Here is a 22,469-nt window from a genome sequence, read left to right on the forward strand (position 1 = left end):
TCTGGTTTTGACAAGTCGTTGGATATGTTGGAGTACTTAATGCAGCAGGAGCAGCGACTTACTACATGCCTAGTTGCTATTCTGGGCCTTTATAGAAAACCTAAATTTTCCACGTGAGGTCGGTTGTGTGTGTTGGTTGCGGTATTTTCCTGGAAGCAACCATTAGTGCCGAGTGGAGTGAGGTCAACTCAACGGCATGAAGTTTATGCTGAAGTTTTAATTACCAGAGCCCCGGCTGAACAAACTACATAACTAAAACAAAGTTAAAATTTCACGATGGTACTAAAATGCAAAACGGTAAAACTAAAAAATTGCAAGTGCACAAACTAGATAAGCATGTACATCCATGATTCTTTTTTGCCGGTTTTTTCGTGAGAGTAGTATTTTGCCGAGGTGCTTGTGGCGGCCGTGTATATAACAAGGGAGGGCGTGCTAGTGCAGCCCATTCAAACCTAGCTAGTTCCATCACCATAACCCATAGAGGATTAGAGGTAGTAGAGCACAATGAGCACCACGCCCAGCTCGCAGTTGCGTTTGCAGCTGCTGCAACTGCTGCTTTTGCCAGTAATAATCCTACTAGTCATCCTTGCCGCCGCCGCTGAAGAGCGGCTGCCAATGGGACTTCCGGACTGCCCCGACATGTGCGGCAACATCAGCATCCCCTTCCCATTCGGCATCGGGTACGGCTGCTTCCGTGATGGCTTCGAGGTCCTGTGCAACCACACCCCCGAAGGCCATCGCGCCTTCCTTGCTGACAAGAGAATAGTCAAGCGCACGGGCGAGGGCTATGAGTCGGAGTCGGCTAATCCTTCGGCTCCGCCTTCAAAGGACCTACAGTGGTCGCAGTCGCCGCTAGAGCTGGTGAGCATATCACTCGCCACCGGTGAGGTGCGAGCGTACGCAGCGATCGCTTACCGCTGCAGGAGAGATGACAACCGGACCTTCTGCGTGGAACAAGATTTGATGTTCGCCCGTACGCTTTTCGACTTGTCGATTAAAGGTACTAATATTCTTATAGGTGTTGGCTGGAGTGTCGAGCCTTTGCTGGACAGTAATACTGGTTCGGCGGACCACTTATCTTGCAAGGCACAAGATATGTTTCCACCTGCGGTTAATGGGTCCTGCGAGGGGTATGGCTGCTGCGACATGCCCTTCCCGCCGGGCGAGTATCGCCCCGGCAAGGCTTTCGGATGGCTTGTCGCGCGAGAAAACCTCATGCCGCACAGCTACGACTTGGAAACCAAGCCGTGCTCCTACGCCATGCTGGTGGAGAAGTCATGGTACAACTTCTCCACGCCCGACTTGTACGGCAACATGACGCTACTCAAAAAGAACCCCCGGGGCGTTACCCTCGTGCTTGATTTTGCCGCCGGGAACACTTCTTGTCCGGCGGAAGGTCAACCGCGGCCTCCCGGCTACGCTTGCGTCAGCGGCAACAGCTCTTGTGTCAACGCAACAGTTGCTCCTGGCTATATCTGCAGGTGTTGGGACCATTACGCTGGCAACTCTTACATCACTCACGGATGCCAAGGTACATACTCCTACGTGCCACTACTCTCTTTTTTGCGAATTATAGACATACCTTCAATTAATTGTCACTCTTAAAAATTCTTTAATTAACTTAGAAAAGTGTTGGTTCTTCCTTCAGACATTGATGAGTGCAAGCTCCCCGATATCTGTGCAAATGGCGGGGTCTGCAAAAACAAGCCAGGAGGCTATGACTGCCCATGCAGGATGGGAATGAAAAACGGTGGCGAACGGGGAAACTGAGCGAGGGCTTTTGGTGCTCGGCCTACAGGCAGGCCGGAATCTGGTCCGTCTGCTTGGGCCTGGAGATTCGAAACCCGTCAGTTCGTGGCAGCGCTCTGGCAGGCCTAGTGGGGCAAATACGGTCCGTGATACGCCTATTGGCCGCGTAGCCGTATTGTGTTCGGCCCATCCCCTGCAACTGTTCCCGGGCCTGGAAAGACTCCGTGGCCTGCACCAAAAATCTGGGACATCTTTCGTGGTTCGAAACGGCACAGGTGAAAGAATCCCATGCGCCTACATTACCCCACCCCCCACTCCTGGACAGCTTTCCCCTCCCCATCCCCTTCTCTTCCACAGACCCGGAGTGCGGCGGCTCTGCTCCGGCGATCTGTCCATCGACGGCCTCGAGATCGATGGGTATGTGTATTTCGCTCGGGTGCTTTCTTCTTCAATCTCTTGTTTGTAGAATCAGCGGTGTGGATTTGAAAACTTCTTACTCACTTGGCTAGATTTGATTCGAACAGGGGCCTTGCCGTGCCGGCTGGATGGAGTGGTTCTGTCCTCCAAGTGGAGTCCCAGGATTCCATGGGTGCAGCAGATGCGGCCGACAAAGCACAGGCAGACGGAGGTGCGGCCATATAGGAGGTGTGTTCTGAAGCTACGAGTGGCTGGACACGAAGGTTAGTGAAAAGAAGAAGCTGTAGTTTCTTCTTCGTGATTTTGCAGCACAAAGCAAGTTTTGCGTCGTATGTGTATTGTTTACTTGACTTTGGCTAGCTAGCATATAAGTTGTTCCCGGAAACGAGTTTGTCACGTAGCATGCAGTTTAGTTGCAGTTCTTTTTTTGTGTGGAGATGTGTAGAGATGTCAGTCTGATTTTTTGGATTAAAAAGCTAGATATTTCTGTGGTACATTTATCATGGAGTGAGCCATTTGAGTAATGAATTTTGGGGAATCGGTGATTTTTTGATTCAAATTCTGGCTGCAGTGAAAAACTAAAAATTTGGATTTTGCTCTGTGTCACGTGATTATAGGTACATGATTATAGGTACGGTGCTAAATTGGATTTGTCAGTGTATGTACGTTCTAGGACATGACCAAAATGGGGTCGAGTTTGATCTCTGATTTAGTTTCTAGGATTCTTAGAACATGGCCAAAGTTTTATTCAGTACATGATCAAATTGGATTCGTCTGATTAAAAGGGATTCACATGAGTTTTAAGTAGGTGTGATTAAGTAGTAGCGGTTTTTGTTTTTGATGAGCTTCGATTCACTGGAAAGTGGGTGGGTGCTTTTTGATTCGTAGGTGGGTCGTTTCAGAGTACAAATGAGTTTGAATGTACACATGATTTTATTCAGTATTAGTATATTTGTAGTAAAAATCTGAACAAACTGGATTCAGTATCATGATTCTGCTGTGTTTGTCTTTGTTTGATTACTTACTGGATGGTTCGCTCGAGAATTTCTTAGAGGCAAACAGATTGAGCTTAGGCTGTTGTTTTCGTCAGTTGGCATGTTTTTTAGCTGGGTCTGCTATCAGCCCGAACTATAAGCAGAATGTTTGCACCATGTAAAAATTGCTTGTCATGCCCTATGTTCAATTCGCAGATCGTCCTGACAACTTTTTGTTTATAATCTGTTCTGCCAAGCCACCGTTTCAGGGATAGGATGGGGAAAGCTCCTGACGAGAGGGAGATGAAGCCTGACAAGAAAACAGCACTGGAATTGTCTGTGCGCGCTTATGCTGAGAAAGGAGCTGGTCATGTTGTCAATCCAGCAATTGGCACATCTTTTGACTCGTTAGATGAGGCTTATGAGTTCTACAACCTTTATTCCTGGGAATGTGGTTTTGGAGTTCGGCTATGTTGCTCGGAAAAGGTGCATGCAAGAGATTGTTTGTGATTGTGCGGTAGGTGATCGCAAAGTGCATTATGTTTGATGCCATAATGTTTGATGGACTGTTTGAGCCTAACTTCCTCTAGATTAAATTAGTTGTGACTTGTGAGGTTTGATCGCAAAGTGCATTATGTTGCCAGGAAAGGAATGCTAGGATCTTTGAACACACCGCCAGTATCGTCGACAGAGTTTTGGACCAGATTAGAGAAGATCTTCAAGTCTGGAGGGCAGCGGGGTGTGTTCTGGATCTTACTTTGTAAAAGCCTCTTATAAAAGCCTCTTGTAATTGGGGTGTTCTATCCTGGGGGTGGCGCCCTCGGGAGGTCTTTCAGTGCGAGACCGCCTAGCCTGTCTGACCTTGTTGTACTCTTCTCCTCTTTCTAATAAAATTCGGCCAACGGCCCTTCGAGGTTTGATGCCATCATGTTTCCATGTGTTTGTATGCTGGTTTAGTTTCTCGATTTGGGTTGTCAGTTTTTTTTATTTTTTTTGCGGGGGTCGGAATTTTCATTTGTGCTACCAACAGTAATTCTCTTGATGTGTGTTAAATTTGTCTGAACTGTTTGTTGTGTGTTGATGGCAGTGTTGTTGTTTAGTCTACTGGAAGAACAGTGTTATTACTGGTGGGATGAGTGTTATTTTACTTCTGTATTGGGCTTTGAGTTTGTCATTGGCAAATGATAGCTTGCATCACCGTGCATAGAGGAGAAGCCCGCAAGGTTTGAAAAAAGAAGAGACCGGCTGATGCAATCTCGTTTGCTAGACTTAGTTGTGCTAACCGCATCTCAAAAAAAAAAGTTGTGCTAACCTGGAGTCATGCACTTTGACTCTACGCCACCATCTCCATTTTTAAAATCAGGGGCGTGATCACGGGTGATGAGATGATCAAGGCACTATGCACGGGCAGTTGTGGTGACGCAGATGGTGCTGTAGCTTGCTCCTTGAGTGGGTGTGGGTTGTTCCTTCTGCGGAAGAACAGAGAAACCTGCTGGCGGTCACTGAGTTGGGTGGAGGTACTCCTAGATGACAACACTCAACAGGGGATGGTTGATGTGACCGCATAGTAAATTTTCGGACGTGACAAGACGGGGGAAAATGAAGCACAGGAGCGGGCCGTCTTAGTGAATGCGAAGTGGCTGGTACAAAACAACCATTATACATGACCATGCCGACGTGGTATGATCAATTAGTACTAAAACTGCTTAATGTATCGCATTCACTATTACCCCGCCCATATATCATACCACGCGTTAGGAATTCCTAGCGTGTAAACAGGATAAAGCTAAAAGTTCGAGCTTAGTGCAATGGATTTTAAACACAAAGACGATGCAAACGTGGTGTATTTCATGTTCAAAACGGCCACACGAGTTGACGTGTACCAAATTAAACCTGCTTACTTAGTGGACAGCTAATGGTCATCAAAACATAGGTGTTCGCTGGCCCATAATGCGTCATATGCACGTCTGCTGCTACGTGCTTTTGCATGTACATTAGCTGTACTGACATACATCAGCGACAACAAAAATAAGCCAGTGGTAATGATGAAGCATTGACGTCAAAAAATTATGTTCATTAAAATGATTGTAATTTATAAAATGCTAATGTGTTCATGAAACCGTCAAAACATGAGTACTTCCTTCGTAAACTAACACAAAATCGTTTAGATTACTGTCTAGACATGTTAATTTCGTTGCCAGTAATTATCAACATGGAGCCTAGTAGCCTACCGGTCCGAGTTCGACCACGTGTGCTTCTAACTTCTGGTCCGAATTCATCGATAGCTGCGTGCATGTCTGTGACGATGTGAGGGCATAGTAAATTCGCAGATATGACAAGACGGGATTAAGTGAACCGGACTGCGCAGCGCAAAGCTGCTCCACCCGAGCGCGCGCCCGTGTAATGTGAGCTCGCTAATGCCAAACGTACAATGGACATGACCCTGCCGCTGTGGCGTGATAAGTCGAAACTAAACGCGTGTTTAAAAACTGTCTGCTCTATCAAATGCTTCATTAACAAGCTCATGTAAGCTGTGTCGGTTTACTGGCGTGCCAGACAGTTAAAATCGATTCCCAGATTAGTTGTAATACTAGTTTTTAAACACAAAACAGTCTTAACCTTAGCGCGTTTTTGTTAGTGCAGCCGGAGAGATCACATTAACATGAAGCAGTCTAACCTAGCTTAATGAAGGATGGCCAATGCTCCACGTCCGCGCTTGAAGAACTGGTGGCCTCCGCTGGCCACCAATGCTGCACGCCATGCATGCACCACGACGTACAGGTCTCCGCGGACTACGCCCGCAGCAGGACGTACAGGTCTGTGCTCGCCATGCTGTGCATACATGTCAGGGGCCACACGCGAAGCCTAATGCCTTTGCACGTGGATGGGACCTTCCTGGCTCAGTACAACACAAAAATAAATCGAATACAGGGCAAATACTCTGGCAGCACATATCCCCGTGGTGCTGCAACGGCCGAGATAGCGGCCTGCCTGATGCTCGGCCTCCATTTGCATTTTCCGGTACATCAATTCACTACAGCAGCAAAGGCGACTGTGGGTAAGCACTACTAAGCTACTACTACACTGCACTCGCGTGTTTCTTTTTGGTCAGGGGTGAGATATATACTATGTTCCCGTAGCATCAATTAGCACCAGCCTATTGGGTGCCACCATGCAAACCCTCTCCTGTTGCCAGTCAAAATTATAAACATAGAAACACATGCACGCATGACATAGCAACTTGCTGTACATCACCTTGATACTAATGAATTTTAGGATGGAACGGGTTAGATTTGAAGGCAAAGCAATTTATGTTTGACCTCAGAACTTTTTCTACACAGAAGATACACCATTACATGTCCTGTATCAAACATTGGCATTTTTCGGGGTTCCTTTACTATATATTTAAGTCATTTAGTGCATTTCTAGGCATTTAGTCAATATAAATTATATTTGAACTACAAATGCATGGAAAAATTGACAAAAATAGGGTTGAAAATATATTTTCTGTTCTTTACTGTATGTTTAGGCCTTACCCAAGAAAAGGAAAAGAATTGCAACTCAAGGCACCAAAAATGGAATTATATTCCCCAAACGTTGATTTTATTGGTTTTTCTAATTCTAAAAAATGCAAACGAAGGCTCAACAAATGAAATTTGGCATGGTGTCATTATATGGTGAATTTTTTAGAAGTTTCGCAGAATCTTTGACTTACACTACTTAGAAACCGAACAATCTCAGATTAAGAGTCTAGCTTTCGAAAAGGAACGGGTCAGATTAGAAGGCCAGGTGGTGAGCGTTGCTGCGTCGATTGACCTTGATACTTTTCTACACTAAGGATCCATCATTAAGCTTTTCATGTCAAACTTTGGCATTTTTCATCATTCAGTTGCTAAATTTAAGTCATGTATAGCATTTCCTGGCATTTAGTCAATATAATTCACATTTGGACTGCAAGTGCACATATGTTTTTGGCAAAACTGGATTGAAAATCATCTTTGTGTTCTTTAGTATATGTTTAGGTGTTATCCAAGAAAACGAAAGAAATTCTAAATCTCATGGTACAAGGATATTTCTACACTCAGGATGCACCATTAAGTTTTTCATGTCAAACTTTGGCATTTTTCATAATCCAGTTGCTAAATTTAAGTCATTTATAGCATTTCCTGGCATTTAGTCAATATAACTCACATTTGGACTGCAAGTGCACGTATTATTTTGGCAAAATTGGATTGAAAATCATGTTTGTCTTCTTTAGTCTATGTTTAGGCCTTATCCAAGTAAAGAAGATAAATTCTCAATCTCAGGGTACCAAGACTCGACCCTGAAGATTGTGTTTATTTTTTTAATTCAAAAAATGTAAGAGAAGTCTCAAACATATAAAACTTGGCATGCTGTCGTTTTATGATCCATACAGGATGTGTTAAACATTTAGAAGATTTCAATTAATTTGACGAATACATGACTTTTTGCATGCAATTTTTTTCATCTATATGTCGAGTACCCATGGGAAACGACACAAAAAAGAAACTTTGTCGGTAGACGCCCAGACGAGTCGTGTTTTCTGAGTGTTGCATATGGCAATCAATTTGACGTGTTTTTTTGGCCATTGGCGAGTGCCCTTGGCACATCGCAAAGTTCCAATATGCATTAGTGACAACTGCACTTCACTCAGAGTATTGAGCTCGGGGTGCAAGGAAAATGAGTACACAGCACACCGGGTGAGGGTGAGATCCTTTCCATTGGAGTCAGTTTGCACATGTCCTTTGGGTGCCACTGCACAAATGCTCTCCTCTTGCCAATCATAATTATCAACATAGAAACACATGCATGTATGAAAGAGGGACTGCGTGCACATTTCTTGATGGAAACTAATGATTTTCAGAGGATTTAAGTCAGTCAGTTATCTATTGTTTAATTAATTTCTATAAATGTTTTGGCTTTAATACATTCTTTCCTTGGAATTTGCGCACTTAATTTCCTCGGAGTTTCTTTTTCTAGTCTCTAGATTATTTTTTCTTTTGATAACTAAATTGGCAATTTGCTTATATTCTTAGTAGATGAGCAGACGAAATTGTTTATCTAAAATATTAAAACTTTTTGATAGATTGTTAATACTGAATTTAGTGATATAAACTAACTAAGTTTGTTTGTTGTCCCTCTAGGTGCAATAGGTGGTATTCTTCTAATGGCGATTATATCATTTCTTATTATTCTTCACAAAGAGAAAAAGAAGACGAAGGAATTCTACAAAAAGAATGGTGGCCCTATATTAGAGATGGCAGATGTTATTAAACTTTTCAAAAAGGGGGAGCTCAAGCCAATTTTAAAGAGTAGCAACTTGATTGGAAAAGGTTGCTTTGGTGAAGTTTACAAGGGTCTTCTTGACAATAAATTAGTTGCAATAAAGAAGCCGATTAATGGTAGTGTGCTAGAGAGTGAACAATTTGCAAATGAAGTCATCATCCAATCTCAAGTCATTCACAAGAAAAATGTTAGGCTCATTGGTTGTTGCCTTGAAGTTGATGCCCCCATGCTAGTCTACGAGTTCATCTCCCAAGGTAGCCTCCATGACATCCTTCACAACAACAATAACAAGGTAGCTCTCAACTTGAATACACGTTTAAGTATTGCTGCACAATCTGCGGATGGTCTAGCTTATATGCATTCAAAAGCCAATATTACAATTCTACATGGTGATGTGAAACCAGCAAATATACTATTGGATGATAACTTTGTACCCAAGGTTTCGGACTTTGGTATATCTAGGTTAATTCAGAGAGACATGGAACACACTGGATCAGTCATCGGTGACATGAATTATATGGATCCAGTATATCTACAAGAAGGCCTACTCACTGAAAAAAGTGATGTCTATAGTTTCGGGATTGTGATCCTGGAGCTTATTAGTAGCAGGAGGGCCATACATTCTGAGAATAAAGCTTGGTAAAGAGCTTTCTTGAAGCTCACAAAAAACATAAGAAAGTGACTGAGTTTTTTGACAAGGACATTACAATAACAAAAGATTTGGAGCTTCTTGATAGTCTAGCAGGTATGGTCGTGGAATGCCTTAGCCTTGATGTAGACCAAAGGCCAACGATGATGGAGGTAGCTGAGTGGCTCCTCATACTGGGCCGATCTCGTAATGTGTAGGATGTTTGCCTCTAAGTTATTTTTTAGAAAATCCTTAAGACAAGGGCAGCTGAGGTCTCCTAGAATATTTGTAACTCTGTTTGTAAGGTAGTTGTCTTTGTAAGGTGGCTGAATGTTTGTACGCTCCATTTGGAACTGCGTTTCAAAGCACTACATTTTGCTAAATTTATAACTGCATTACAGATAATGCATCCTTTTTACTTGCACCTGAGTTTCGAAGCACTTTACATGTTGTATGGAAAATCCTAACATACTTTCCGTCCTAACTTTTGCTTCATTTTTAGCGACAGGAGTTTTGGGAACATGGTAATAAGTGATCCCAAAGTCTTACACCGAGAATGTCAGGGTTCTACTAGATGGCAACAACAGCAAGCCTAAACTTGCATGGCAGCCAATTTTCTTAGTATAGTAACCTAAATTTTGCTACCAACCAAGATGTATAATTCTCTGCAGCCACAACCTCACCACTGTGGACCTCGTTAATGTCTGTGTATGCGCTCGACCCTCGGAGCTTTCTCCTGGCGGGCCACGACATCATCCGCACCGACTGCCCCGCACATAATTCACGCTGACACATGCACCGCCGTGTGCACACGAGCATTTCATAGTGGCTATCATCAAACCCATACCACCTCCGTATCGATTGACACTTCGACGTGAATAGGTGCCGCACTTCCTCACCGAGACACTGCATGTCTAGGTTCAATCTGTTCGCGATCGCTCGGGCGCATCGTTTGAATTCGATATTGGGCCGCGAGCTGGGTTCGCCAGGGGGTGGGCCGGTGCTGAGTGCGCCGGACTCGCGGGTAGTTGGGCCGGGAACGACTGGGTATGAGGCCCAGTCCATCCCGAACACTACGTCGCCTCCTCCCGTCGAGGCATGCACGATCGTTCGTCCAGAGCCGCTGCAGAGACTTCGGTCTAGGGTTTCTCGTCCAGGACGAACTGGGTTCTTCGATTGCGGTGCTGGGCGGGCTAAGGCGCTAAGCGCATCCCCCCGCTGCGGGACATGGCTGGCAGAGGAGATGCACCGCCTCCGGGCAAGCTTGCAGCCGCGGCTGCCACTGGCCATGGAGGTCAGGCGCCGCCGCCGGGTCCTGGCAGGGGCGGAAACGGCCCGCCACCGGGTGTCGGCCGTGGGAACGGCCCCGCGCCGGGCACGGGTCACGGTGGAGGCTCTCTGGGAGACTGCCGGCTCCGGCCTTGCCGTCGGGCGGGCGGGGCGGACCGGGCTCCGGCCCTCGTCCGGTGACTCCTAGCAATGCTACGGTGGTAGCTTCGGCCTTGTCGTCGGGCGGGCGGGGCGGTCCGGGCTCCGGCCCTCGGCCGGTGGCTCCAGGCGGTGCTGCGGTGGCAGCTGCGGGCCGCGGGGCTGCGCCAACTAGGCCACCCGCGCCTTCAGATCCGATGCCTAGACCGGCTCCTCCACCCCACGTCAGTTGCTCGCCCGTCTCTGTTGTCGCAGTCCAACGTTGTGGCTGCGCCCCAGGGTCAATGGGGGGATGACGGCTACGATGCCTATGGGGTCGGCCAGCACCGTGGGTCTTCGTCCACGGGTGGTGGTCGTGGCTATGCATGGCAAAGCGATGGTTCGGCGGAGAGGCCGTTCTTGGGTCCTTCTGGTGGCTTCATTGAGGGGCCTTCTGATCCGGGTCATCGGCAGCGAGGAGGTCACCATGGCCATCGTGGTGGTCGGGGCGGTCGAGGGGGCCGGTACCATCCACGTCCTCCGCCCCCACGTGTTGTTGTCGAGCAGATGACAAATAACGGGGCTGCTGAGGAGCCAGTGCTGACCAGTCACGCCATGGAGGTGGTGACGACTCTTGCTACTGTTCAGGTTCCTGAGAACGAGGTTATGGCTGATGTGTTTGCGGAGATGATGGACAGGGCTGAGTCTGATAGGGCGTCCAAGTGGGCGCGCAGGAAGGAAAAGATGCTTTGTTATCGATGTGGAGACAAGGGCCACTTCATTGCGGAGTTTGTGGCTCTGTTATGTGATACCTGCGGTAAGCTGGCACACGACTCTGGGGACTCTCCGATACTGCGAGATCAGGCACCGTCGCTCATGATTTATGGAGTTTACTGTGCTGAGCTAACATTTTTCGAGTCTCTGAATGAGCGAGAGGTTACTGATGAGGCCCCGATCATGACTGCGGGGATTGTCAAGGTCACCAGAGGGGAGGTCTCTAAGACACAGATCGTGCAGAGGCTTCGGGAGCTGGCACCAGGGGATTTCCAGTGGGACCTTGTCAGTCTCGCTGATAAGATGTTTAGAGTTGAGTTTCCTTCCGTGGAGGATCTGCAGAGGCTGTTGAGTTTTGGGATGTGTAAGGTGCCGGGAACTGATTGCATCCTTGAGTTTCATGAGTGGAAGCACGTGGAGCCTCAGGGTAAGCCGCTTACTCAGGCGTGGTTGCAATTTTCTGGGGGCCCCTCCAAGCCGTTGCCGGATGCTCGGGTTGTGGCCAGCATGGGCATTTTGGTGGGGAAGCCTGAGCGTGTGGATATGGCGTTTACGCGAGCTCACGGGATCGCTCGGGTTCTTGTTAGTATTCTGAACGTTGAGTATGTGCCGGAAGTGGTTTAGTGGGCTTATCGAGGCAGGATTTATAATCTGGTTATTGAGTTTGAGGACGAGAGCCTTTTGGCTGCGGCGGCTCATGAGTCCGACGTGGATATGCACGAGGGTGACGACAGCGCAGGAGCAAAGGAGCCGCCGGTCGAGGATGCTGGACGACAGCTGTCCAAGGGACCGAGGCCCGAGACCACGACGACCGGGGATGGAGCAGCCCCACCCTCCTCGGTGCCTACGATGACTCTGAGATTTGGGTCCTTCGAGCCCTCTTCTGCACCCCCGAGGCCGTGGAGTGATCGGGTGGAGTCCGAGGAGGCTTTTGAGCTCGCGTTGCCTGCTTTGGGGTTTGAGGATACTGTGTGCTCTATTCCTGGGGTTCTTGGGGCTTCGTCGAACTTGGTCTGGGGAGAGGAGGAGGTGAGTCGGCAGGTGGCCACTACCTCTCGTGCTCAGCACGCTGTACCTCCTTAGGACGTGACGCCAATGCTCGTGGCTGGTTTGTCGGGAGGAGTCCCGGGGCAACCGGCCTCGGGTTGCTCTTCTCCTGCTGAGGTAGGGGATTTGGGGCAGGTGGCACCCAGGTCCTTCCCTTCGTTGGGAGGGGGTCTGGGGCAGGTGGCCTCAGATACCTCCTCTCCCGTCGCGTCTGTTGGGGAACATAGCAGAAATTCAAAAATTTCTACGCATCACCAAGATCAATCTATGGAGAGACTAGCAACGAGAGAGAGGGGAGTGCATCTTCATACCCTTGAAGATCGCAATGCGCAAGCGTTACAAGAACGCGGTTGGTGGAGTCGTACAGGTAGCAATTCAGATCGCGGTCGATTCCGATCTAAGCGCCGAACGGACGGCGCCTCCGCGTTCAACACATGTACAGCCCGGGGACGTCTCCTCCTTCTTGATCCAGCAAGGGGAGAGGAGAAGTTGAGGGAAAACTCCAGCAGCACGACGGCATGGTGGCGATGGAGCTGGTGGTTCTCTGGCAGGGCTTCGCCAAGCACTATGGAGGAGGAGGAGGTGTTGGAGGAGGGAGAGGGCTGCGCCAGGGGAAGGGTGCGGCTGCCCTCTCTCTCCCTCACTATATATAGGGGGAAGGGAGGAGGGGGAGGCGCCCTAGGGTTCCCTAGGGGAGGGGCGGCGGCCACAGGGGAAACCCTAGATGGGTTTGGGCGCCCCCACCCCCCTAGGAAACTTGCCCCCCAAGCCGGGAGGGGCGGCTGCCCTAGGGGTGGCACCCCCACCTCTCCTGGTTACGTGAGATGGGGTGGGAGGGGCGCTCAGCCCCTTAGTGGGCTGATGTGCCCTCTCCCCTTGGCCCATAAGGCCCCCCAACGCTTGCCGGGGCCTCCGAAACCCCTTTCGGACACGCTGGTCATCACCTGGTACCCCCGGAACAATTCCGGACTCCAATACCCTTTGTCCAGTATACCGATCTTCACCTCCGGACCATTCTGGAGCTCCTCGTCATGTCCGGGATCTCATCCGGGACTCCGAACAACCTTCGGTAACCACGTACTATTTCCCATAACAACTCTAGTGTCACTGAACCTTAAGTGTGTAGACCCTACGGGTTCGGGAACCATGCAGACATGGCCGAGACGTTCTCCAGTCAATAACCAACAGCGGGATCAGGATACCATGTTGGATCCCACATGTTCCACGATGATCTCATCGGATGAACCACGATGTCAAGGATTCAAGCAATCCTGTATGCAATTTGCTTTGTCAATCGGTATGTTACTTGCCCGAGATTCGATCATCAGTATCCCAATACCTCGTTCAATCTCGTTACCGGCAAGTCACTTTACTCGTTCCATAAGGCATGATCCCGTGACTAACTACTTAGTCACATTGAGCTCATTATGATGATGCATTACCGAGTGGGCCTGATACGTCTCCGTCGTATCTACTTTTCCAAACACTTTTGCCCTTGTTTTGGACTCTAACTTGTATGATTTGAATGGAACTAACCCGGTCTGACGCTGTTTTCAGCAGAATTCCCATGGTGTTGTTTTATGTGCAGAAAACAAAAGTTCTCGGAATGACCTGAAACTCCATGGAATATCTTAGAATAAATAATAAAAAATCCTCGCCAAAGATGAAGACCAGGGGGCCGACACCCTGTCCACGAGGGTGGGGGGCACGCCCCTCTCCCCTAGGCGCGCCGCCCAACCTTGTGGGCCCCCTGGTGGCCCTCCGACGCCAACTCCAACTCCACATATTGGCTTTCGGGGAGAAAAAAATCAAAGAGAAAGATTCATCGCGTTTTACGATACGGAGCCGCCGCCAAGCCCTAATCGCTCTCGGGAGGGCTGATCTGGAGTCCATTCGGGGCTCCGGAGAGGGGGATTCGTCGCCGTCGTCATCATCAACCATACTATATCACCAATTTCATGATGCTCACCGCCGCGCGTGAGTAATTCCATCGTAGGCTTGCTGGACGGTGATGGGTTGGATGAGATTTATCATGTAATCGAGTTAGTTTTGTTAGGGTTTGATCCCTAGTATCCATTATGTTCTGAGATTGATGTTGCTATGACTTTGCTATGCTTAATGCTTGTCACTAGGGCCCGAGTGCCATGATTTCAGATCTGAACCTATTATGTTTTCATGAATATATGTGTGTTCTAGATCCTATCTTGCAAGTCTATAGTCACCTACTATGTGTTATGATCCGGCAACCCCGAAGTGACAATAATCGGGACCACTCTCGGTGATGACCATAGTTTGAGGAGTTCATGTATTCACTATGTGCTAATGCTTTGTTCCGTTCTCTATTAAAAGGAGGCCTTAATATCCCTTAGTTTCCAATAGGACCCCGCTGCCACGGGAGGGTAGGACAAAAGATGTCATGCAAGTTCTTTTCCATAAGCACGTATGACTATTTACGGAATACATGCCTACATTACATTGATGAACTGGAGCTAGTTCTGTGTTACCCTATGTTGTAACTGTTACATGACGAACCACATCCGGCATAATTATCCATCACTGATCCGGTGCCTACGAGTTTTCCATATACTGGTTTACGCTTATTTACTTTTCCGTTGCTACTGTTATCATCACTACAAAAATACCAAAAAAACATTACTTTTGCTGTCTTTACTTTGTTACTGTTACCACCACTATCATATTACTTTGCTACTAAACACTTTGCTGCAGATATTAAGTTTCCAGGTGTGGTTGAATTGACAACTCAGCTGCTAATACTTGAGAATATTCTTTGGCTCCCCTTGTGTCGAATTAACAAATTTGGGTTGAATACTCTACCCTCGAAAACTGTTGCGATCCCCTATACTTGTGGGTTATCAAGACCTTTTTCTGGCGCTGTTGCTGGGGAGCATAGCTCTATTCTTTGAGTCACTTGGGATTTATATCTGCTGGACACTATGAAGAACTTGAAAGACACTAAGACAAAAATTTATCCCTCAACCACGAGGGGAGGTAAGGAACTGCTATCTAGCTCTGCACTAGATTCTCCTTCTGTTATGAGTAAGTTTGCGACACCTAATCCGACTACTGCTATTAATTCTGATATGTCGCATGTTATTGATGATGCCACTTCTGCTATCCATGATACTTATGATGAAACTACTTCTATGCTTGATACTACTGTGCCACTTGGTGAATTACTTGATGAGCAAATTGCTACGTCTAGAGAAAGAGTAATTATTGAACCTGAACACGATGATGTTAGTGATGATGAACCTATGCCTGCTATTCCTGAGGGTTATCTTTTTAATGCTGAATCTATTGAAGCTGTTCTTGCTTGTCACGATAGTCTTGAATGTAAGAGGTTGCTAGTTAAGTGGAGTAAAGAATCTTTTAGAGATAGGATGAGACCCGACCCCGCTTTTGCTACTTCACCTATCTGTGTTCTCGATCAGGATTATTATGATTTTTCTGTTGATCCGGATATAATTACTTTGGTTGAATCTGATCCTTTTTATGGCTCTGAATCTGAAACTGTTGTGGCACATCTTCGTAAGTTAGATGATATAGCTGCCCTGTTTACTAATAATGAGAGATCGCGCTACCTTTATTTACTCAAAATATTTCCACTCTCATTAAAGGGTGATGCTAAGAAATGGTTTAATTCTCTTGATCCTGGTTGTGTGCAAAGTCCCCATGATATGATTTATTACTTCTCTGCTAAATATTTCCCCGCTCATAAGAAACAAGCTGCTTTGAGGGAAATATACAATTTTGTGCAAATTGAAGAAGAGAGTCTCCCACAAGCTTGGGGGAGGCTTCTCAAGTTACTTAATGCTTTGCCTGATCATCCTGTTAAGAAACCTGAAATATTTGATATCTTTTATAATGGACTAACTGATGCTTCCAGAGATTACCTGGATAGTTGTGATGGTTCTCTTTTCAGGGAAAGAACACCAGATGACGCTGAAATTCTATTGAATAATATGTTGGCAAATGAAAATAATTGGGTACCTCCCGAGCTACCTCCCGAGGCAACTCCTGAGCCAATTACTGATGCTATTCCTAAACCAACTCCGAAGAAGAGAGGTGTTCTATTTCTCAGTCCCGAAGATATGCAAGAGGCAAAGAAATCTATGAAAGAAAAAGGTATTAAAGCTGAAGATGTTAAGAATTTGCCTCCTATTGAAGAAATACATGGTCTTAATTTACCGCCTGTTGAAGAAGTGTATGATCTCAATTACTTATTTACTGAAGAACCTCCCGATATCACGACACAGGTAGTAAAGGTAAATTCTCTCTATAGATATGATAAAGCTGAAGTCCCTCATACTAAAATTGCTAGTCAGTGCTTGGATGAGTTGACGACTTTATGTTTAAGCAAGCTGACTTTAATGCTTATTTTCGTAGACAATTAAAACAGCTTTATGATTGAACGCTTGGGTGATTATATGGCTGATATTAGAGGTGAACTTAAACTTGTTAGCAAACATGCTTCTATGGTTACCACTCAAGTAGAACAAGTACTTAAAGCTCAGAAAGAAGTTCTTGATGAAATGAATAGTAAGAAAAATGATTATGCTGTTAGAGTGGCTACTAGAACTAGTAGAATGACTCGGGAACCTTTGTATCCTGAAGGCCACCCTAAGAGAATCGAGCAAGATTCTCAGAGAAATAATATTGATGCACCTAGTTCTTCTAAAAGGAAGAAAAAGAAAAATGATAGGACTTTGCAAACTTCTAGTGAACCTATTGCTGAACCACCTGAGAATCCGAATGATATCTCTATTTCTGATGCTGAAACACAATCAGGTGATGAACATGAACCTAGTGAAAATGTTAATGATGATGTTCATGTTGATGCTCAACCTAGTAATGATAATGATGTATAAGTTGAACCTGCTGTTGGTCTTGATAACCCACAATCAAGGAATCAACGTTATATAAAAGAGACTTAGTTGCTAGGAGACATGGTAAAGAAAGGGAACCATGGGTTCAGAAACCCATGCCTTTTCCTCCGAAACCATCCAAGAAAAAGGATGATGAGGATTTTGAGTGCTTTGCTGAAATGATTAGACCTATCTTTTTGCGTATGTGATTAACTGATGTGCTCAAAACAAACCCTTATGCTAAGTATATGAAGGATATCATTACTAATAAAAGAAAGATACCTAAAACTGAAATTTCCACCATGCTTGCTAATTATACTTTTAAGGTGGAATACCAAAGAAACTTGGAGATCCAGGAGTACCTACTATACCATGCTCCATTAAGAGAAATTATGTTAAAACTGCTTTATGTGATCTTGGAGCCGGTGTTAGTGTTATGCCTCTCTCTTTATATCCTAGACTTGACTTGAATAAGTTGACACCTACTGAAATATCTTTGCAAATGGCTGATAAATCAACTCTATACCTGTCGGTATTTGTGAGGATGTGCCTGTTGTGGTTGCTAACGTTACTATTTTAACGGACTTTGTTATTCTTGATATTCCCGAGGATGATAGTATGTCTATTATTCTTGGAAGACCTTTCCTTAATACTGCAGGGGCTGTTATTGATTGCAACAAAGGCAATGTAACTTTTCATGTTAATGGTAATGAGCATACGGTACACTTTTCGAGGAAACAACCTCAAGTTTATAGTATCAACTCTATTGGAAAATTCCATCGATTATATTTGGAGGTTTTGAATTTCCTCTCCCTACTGTCAAGAAAAAGTATGATATTCTTATTGTTGGGGATTTTCATAGCCCCGTTGAGGTAACTTAGTGTTATTAGAAATTTCTCCGGTTCCATGATTATCGGAATGAGTTTGTTAACAAGACTTGATCAACCTTGTTAGTGGATTCTTTTTTATGAGCATGAGATGGGTGAAACTAGAAGCACAACCTTCTGTACCCTCTTTATATTTTCTGTTAATTAGTAGAAATTAAGTAAAATAGTATTTTTCTGTCTGTCTCCCGACTTATCCGTGCAATATAAAAATATCCCGAAAATAAAAGTCCTCAGAATGCCATGCCAATTTAATATGATTTTTTCGGGAATATTTGAGGATTTACTGTGCAAAAATTGTTGGAAATATGCCCTAGAGGCAATAATAAAAGGATTATTATTATATTTCCTTGTTCATGATAATTGTCTTTATTCATGCTATAATTGTATTATCCGGAAATCGTAATACACGTGTGAATACATAGACCATAATATGTCCCTAGTAAGCCTCTAGTTGACTAGCTCGTTGATCAACGGATAGTCATGGTTTCCTGACTATGGACATTGGATGTCGTTGATAATGGGATCACATCATTAGGAGAATGATGTGATGGACAAGACCCAATCCTAAGCATAGCACAAGATCGTGTAGTTCGTTTTGCTAGAGCTTTTCCAATGTCAAGTATCTTTTCCTTAGACCATGAGATCGTGTAACTCCCGGATACCGTAGGAGTGCTTTGGGTGTACCAAACGTCACAACGTAACTGGGTGACTATAAAGGTGCACTACAGGTATCTCCGAAAGTGTCTGTTGGGTTGACACGGATCGAGACTGGGATTTGTCACTCCGTATGGCGGAGAGGTATCTCTGGGCCCACTCGGTAATGCATCATCATAATGAGCTCAAAGTGACCAAGTGTTTGGTCACGGGATCATGCATTACGATACGAGTAAAGTGACTTGCCGGTAACGAGACTGAACAAGGTATTGGGATATCAACGATCGAGTCTCGGGCAAGTAACGTACCGATTGACAAAGGGAATTGTATACGGGGTTGATTGAATCCTCGACATCATGGTTCATCCGATGAGATCATCGAGGAGCATGTGGGAGCCAACATGGGTATCCAGATCCCGCTGTTGGTTATTGACCGGAGAGCCGTCTCGGTCATGTCTGCGTGTCTCCCGAACCCGTAGGGTCTACACACTTAAAGTTCGGTGACGCTAGGGTTATTAGGAAGACTTGTATGTGATTACCTAATATTTTTCGGAGTCCCGGATGAGATCCTAGACGTCACGAGGAGTTCCGGAATGGTCCGGAGGTGAAGATTTATATATGGCAAGTTGTCATACGGTCACCAGAAAGTTTCGGGGGCATATCGGTATTGTACCGGGGCCACCGGAGGGGTTCCGGGGGTCCACCGGGAGGGGCCACCTCTCTCGATGGGCCTCATGGGCCGTAGGGGGCAGGGAACCATCCCCTGGAGGGCTGGGCGCGCCCCCCTTGGGCCCATGCGCCTAGGGTTGGGGGGAAACCCTAGTGGGGGCGCCCTCCCTTTGCTTGGGGGGCAAGCCCTCTCCCTGGCCGCCGCCCCCCTCTAGATCTCATCTAGAGGGGGCTGGCCCCCTTCCCCCTTCCCCTATAAATAGAGGGGCGAGGGGAGGGCTGCACACCTGATCCAAGGCGCAGCCCCTCCCCTCCCCAACACCTCTCCTCCTCTGTTAAGTGCTTGGCGAAGCCCTATCGGAGTACTGCCTCTCCACCACCACCACGTCGTCGTGCTGCTGCTGGAGCCTTCTTCCTCAACCTCTCCTTCCCCCTTGCTGGATCAAGAAGGAGGAGACGTCATCCGCTCCGTACGTGTGTTGAACGCGGAGGTGTTGTCCGTTCGGCACTTGGTCATCGGTGATTTGGATCACGGCGAGTACGACTCCATCATCCCCGTTCTCTTGAACGCTTCCGCTCGCAATCTACAAAGGTATGTAGATGCACTCCTATCACTCGTTGCTTAGATGAACTCATAGATGGATCTTGGTGAAACCATAGAAAATTTTTATTTTCTGTAATGTTCCCCAACAGTGGTATCAGAGCTAGGTCTATGCGTAGTTCTCTATTGCACGAGTAGAACACAAATTTGTTGTGGCCGTAGATCTTGTCAACTTGCTTGCCGCTACTAGTCTTTTCTTGCTTCAGCGGTATTGTGGGATGAAGCGGCCCGGACCGACCTTACACGTACGCTTACGTGAGACAGGTTCCACCGACTGACATGCACTAGTTGCATAAGGTGGCTAGCGGGTGTCTGTCTCTCTTACTTTAGTTGGAGCGGATTCGATGAAAAGGTTCTTTATGAAGGGTAAATAGAAGTTGACAAAATCATGTTGTGGTTATTCGTAGGTAAGAAAACGTTCTTCCTAGAACCCAATTGCAGCCACGTAAAAGATGCAACAACAATTAGAGGACGTCTAACTTGTTTTTGCAGCAATTGTCATGTGATGTGATATGGCCAGAAGTTGTGATGAATGATGAATGATATATTGTGATGTATGAGATCATGTTCTTGTAATAGGAATCACGACTTGCATGTCGATGAGTATGACAACCGGCAGGAGCCATAGGAGTTGTCTTTATTTTTTGTATGACCTGCGTGTCATTGAAGAACGCCATGTAAATTACTTTACTTTATTGCTAAACGCGTTAGCCATAGAAGTAGAAGTAGTCATTGGCGTGACAACTTCATGAAGACACGATGATGGAGATCATGATGATGGAGATCATGGTGTCATGCCGGTGACAAAGATGATCATGGAGCCCCGAAGATGGAGATCGAAGGAGCTATATGATATTGGCCATATCATGTCACTACTTTATATAATTGCATGTGATGTTTATTACTTTTATGCATCTTGTTTACTTAGAATGGCGGTAATAAATAAGATGATCCCTTATAACAATTTCAAGAAAGTGTTCACCCTAACTGTGCACCGTTGCTAAAGTTCATCGTTTCAAAGCACCACGTGATGATCGGGTGTGATAGATCCTTACGTTCACATACAACGGGTGTAAGACAGTTTTACACATGCAAAAACACTAAGGGTTAACTTGACGAGCCTAGCATGTACGGACATGGCCTCGGAACACAAGAGACCGAAAGGTCGAACATGAGTCGTATGGAAGATACGATCAACATGGAGATGTTCACCGATGATGACTAGTCCGTCTCACGTGATGATCGGACACGGCCTAGTCGACTCGGATCGTGTAACACTTAGATGACTAGAGGGATGTCAATCTGAGTGGGAGTTCATCAAATAATTTGATTAGATGAACTTAACTATCATGAACTTAGTCTAAAACTTTTGCGAAATATGTCTTGTAGATCAAATGGCCAACGCTCATGTCAACATGAACTTCAACGCGTTCCTAGAGAAAACCAAGCTGAAAGATGATGGCAGCAACTATTCGGACTGGGTCCGGAACCTGAGGATCATCCTCATAGCAGCCAAGAAAGCATATGTCCTCGAAGGACCGCTAGGTGAAGCACCCATCCCAGAGAACCAAGACATTATGAATGCTTGGCAGTCACGTGCTGATGATTACTCCCTCGTTCAGTGCGGCATGCTTTACAGCTTAGAACCGGGGCTCCAAAAACGTTTTGAGCAACACAGAGCATATGAGATGTTCGAGGAGCTGAAAATGGTTTTTCAAGCTCATGCCCGGGTCGAGAGATATGAAGTCTCCGACAAGTTCTATAGTTGTAAGATGGAGGAAAATAGTTCTGTCAGTGAGCACATACTCAAAATGTCTGGTTTGCACAACCGCTTGTCCCAGTTGGAGATCAACCTCCCGGACGAGGCGGTCATTGACAGAATCCTTCAGTCGCTCCCACCGAGCTACAAGAGCTTTGTGATGAACTACAATATGCAGGGGATGGTGAAGACCATTCCTGAAGTATTTTCAATGCTGAAGTCAGCAGAGGTTGAAATCAAGAAAGAACATCAAGTGTTGATGGTCAATAAGACCACTATGTTCAAGAAGGGCAAGGGTAAGAAGAACTTCAAGAAGGACGGCAAAGATGTTGCCGCGCCCGGTAAGCCAGTTGCCGGGAAGAAGTCAAAGAATGGACCCAAGCCTGAGACTGAGTGCTTTTATTGCAATGGGAAGGGTCACTGGAAGCGGAACTGCCCCAAATACTTAGCGGACAAGAAGGCCGGCAACACTAAAGGTATATTTGATATACATGTAATTGATGTGTACCTTACCAGTACTCGTAGTAACTCCTGGGTATTTGATACCGGTGCCGTTGCTCAGATTTGTAACTCATAGCAGGAGCTGTGGAATAAGCAGAGACTGGCGAAGGACGAGGTGATGATGTGCGTCGGGAATGGTTCCAAGGTCGATGTGATCGCCGTCGGCACGCTACCTCTACATTTACCCACGGGATTAGTTATGAACCTCAA

At 46.2% G+C, this 22,469-nt stretch overlaps 1 long non-coding RNA gene and 1 pseudogene across 3 annotated transcripts; both read left to right on the top strand.

Annotated features, from left to right (window-relative positions):
- The first annotated feature begins 504 nt into the window (after positions 1-504).
- LOC123081107 (wall-associated receptor kinase 1-like) lies at positions 505-9,293 on the top strand (annotated as a pseudogene).
- LOC123144764 (uncharacterized) lies at positions 1,988-4,068 on the top strand. 3 transcript variants are annotated; one of them, XR_006471921.1, is made up of 4 exons: positions 2,006-2,166; positions 2,274-2,429; positions 3,410-3,657; positions 3,785-4,068. It is a non-coding gene; the product is annotated as an uncharacterized lncRNA (long non-coding RNA). The 3 variants fall into 3 exon arrangements; XR_006471922.1 differs by having other exon boundaries at positions 1,988-2,166; positions 3,398-4,068; XR_006471920.1 differs by having other exon boundaries at positions 3,410-4,068.
- Positions 9,294-22,469: the final 13,176 nt, after the last annotated feature.

The sequence above is a fragment of the Triticum aestivum genome, chromosome 1B (assembly GCF_018294505.1).
Source record: "Triticum aestivum cultivar Chinese Spring chromosome 1B, IWGSC CS RefSeq v2.1, whole genome shotgun sequence".
Lineage (NCBI taxonomy): Eukaryota > Viridiplantae > Streptophyta > Magnoliopsida > Poales > Poaceae > Triticum > Triticum aestivum.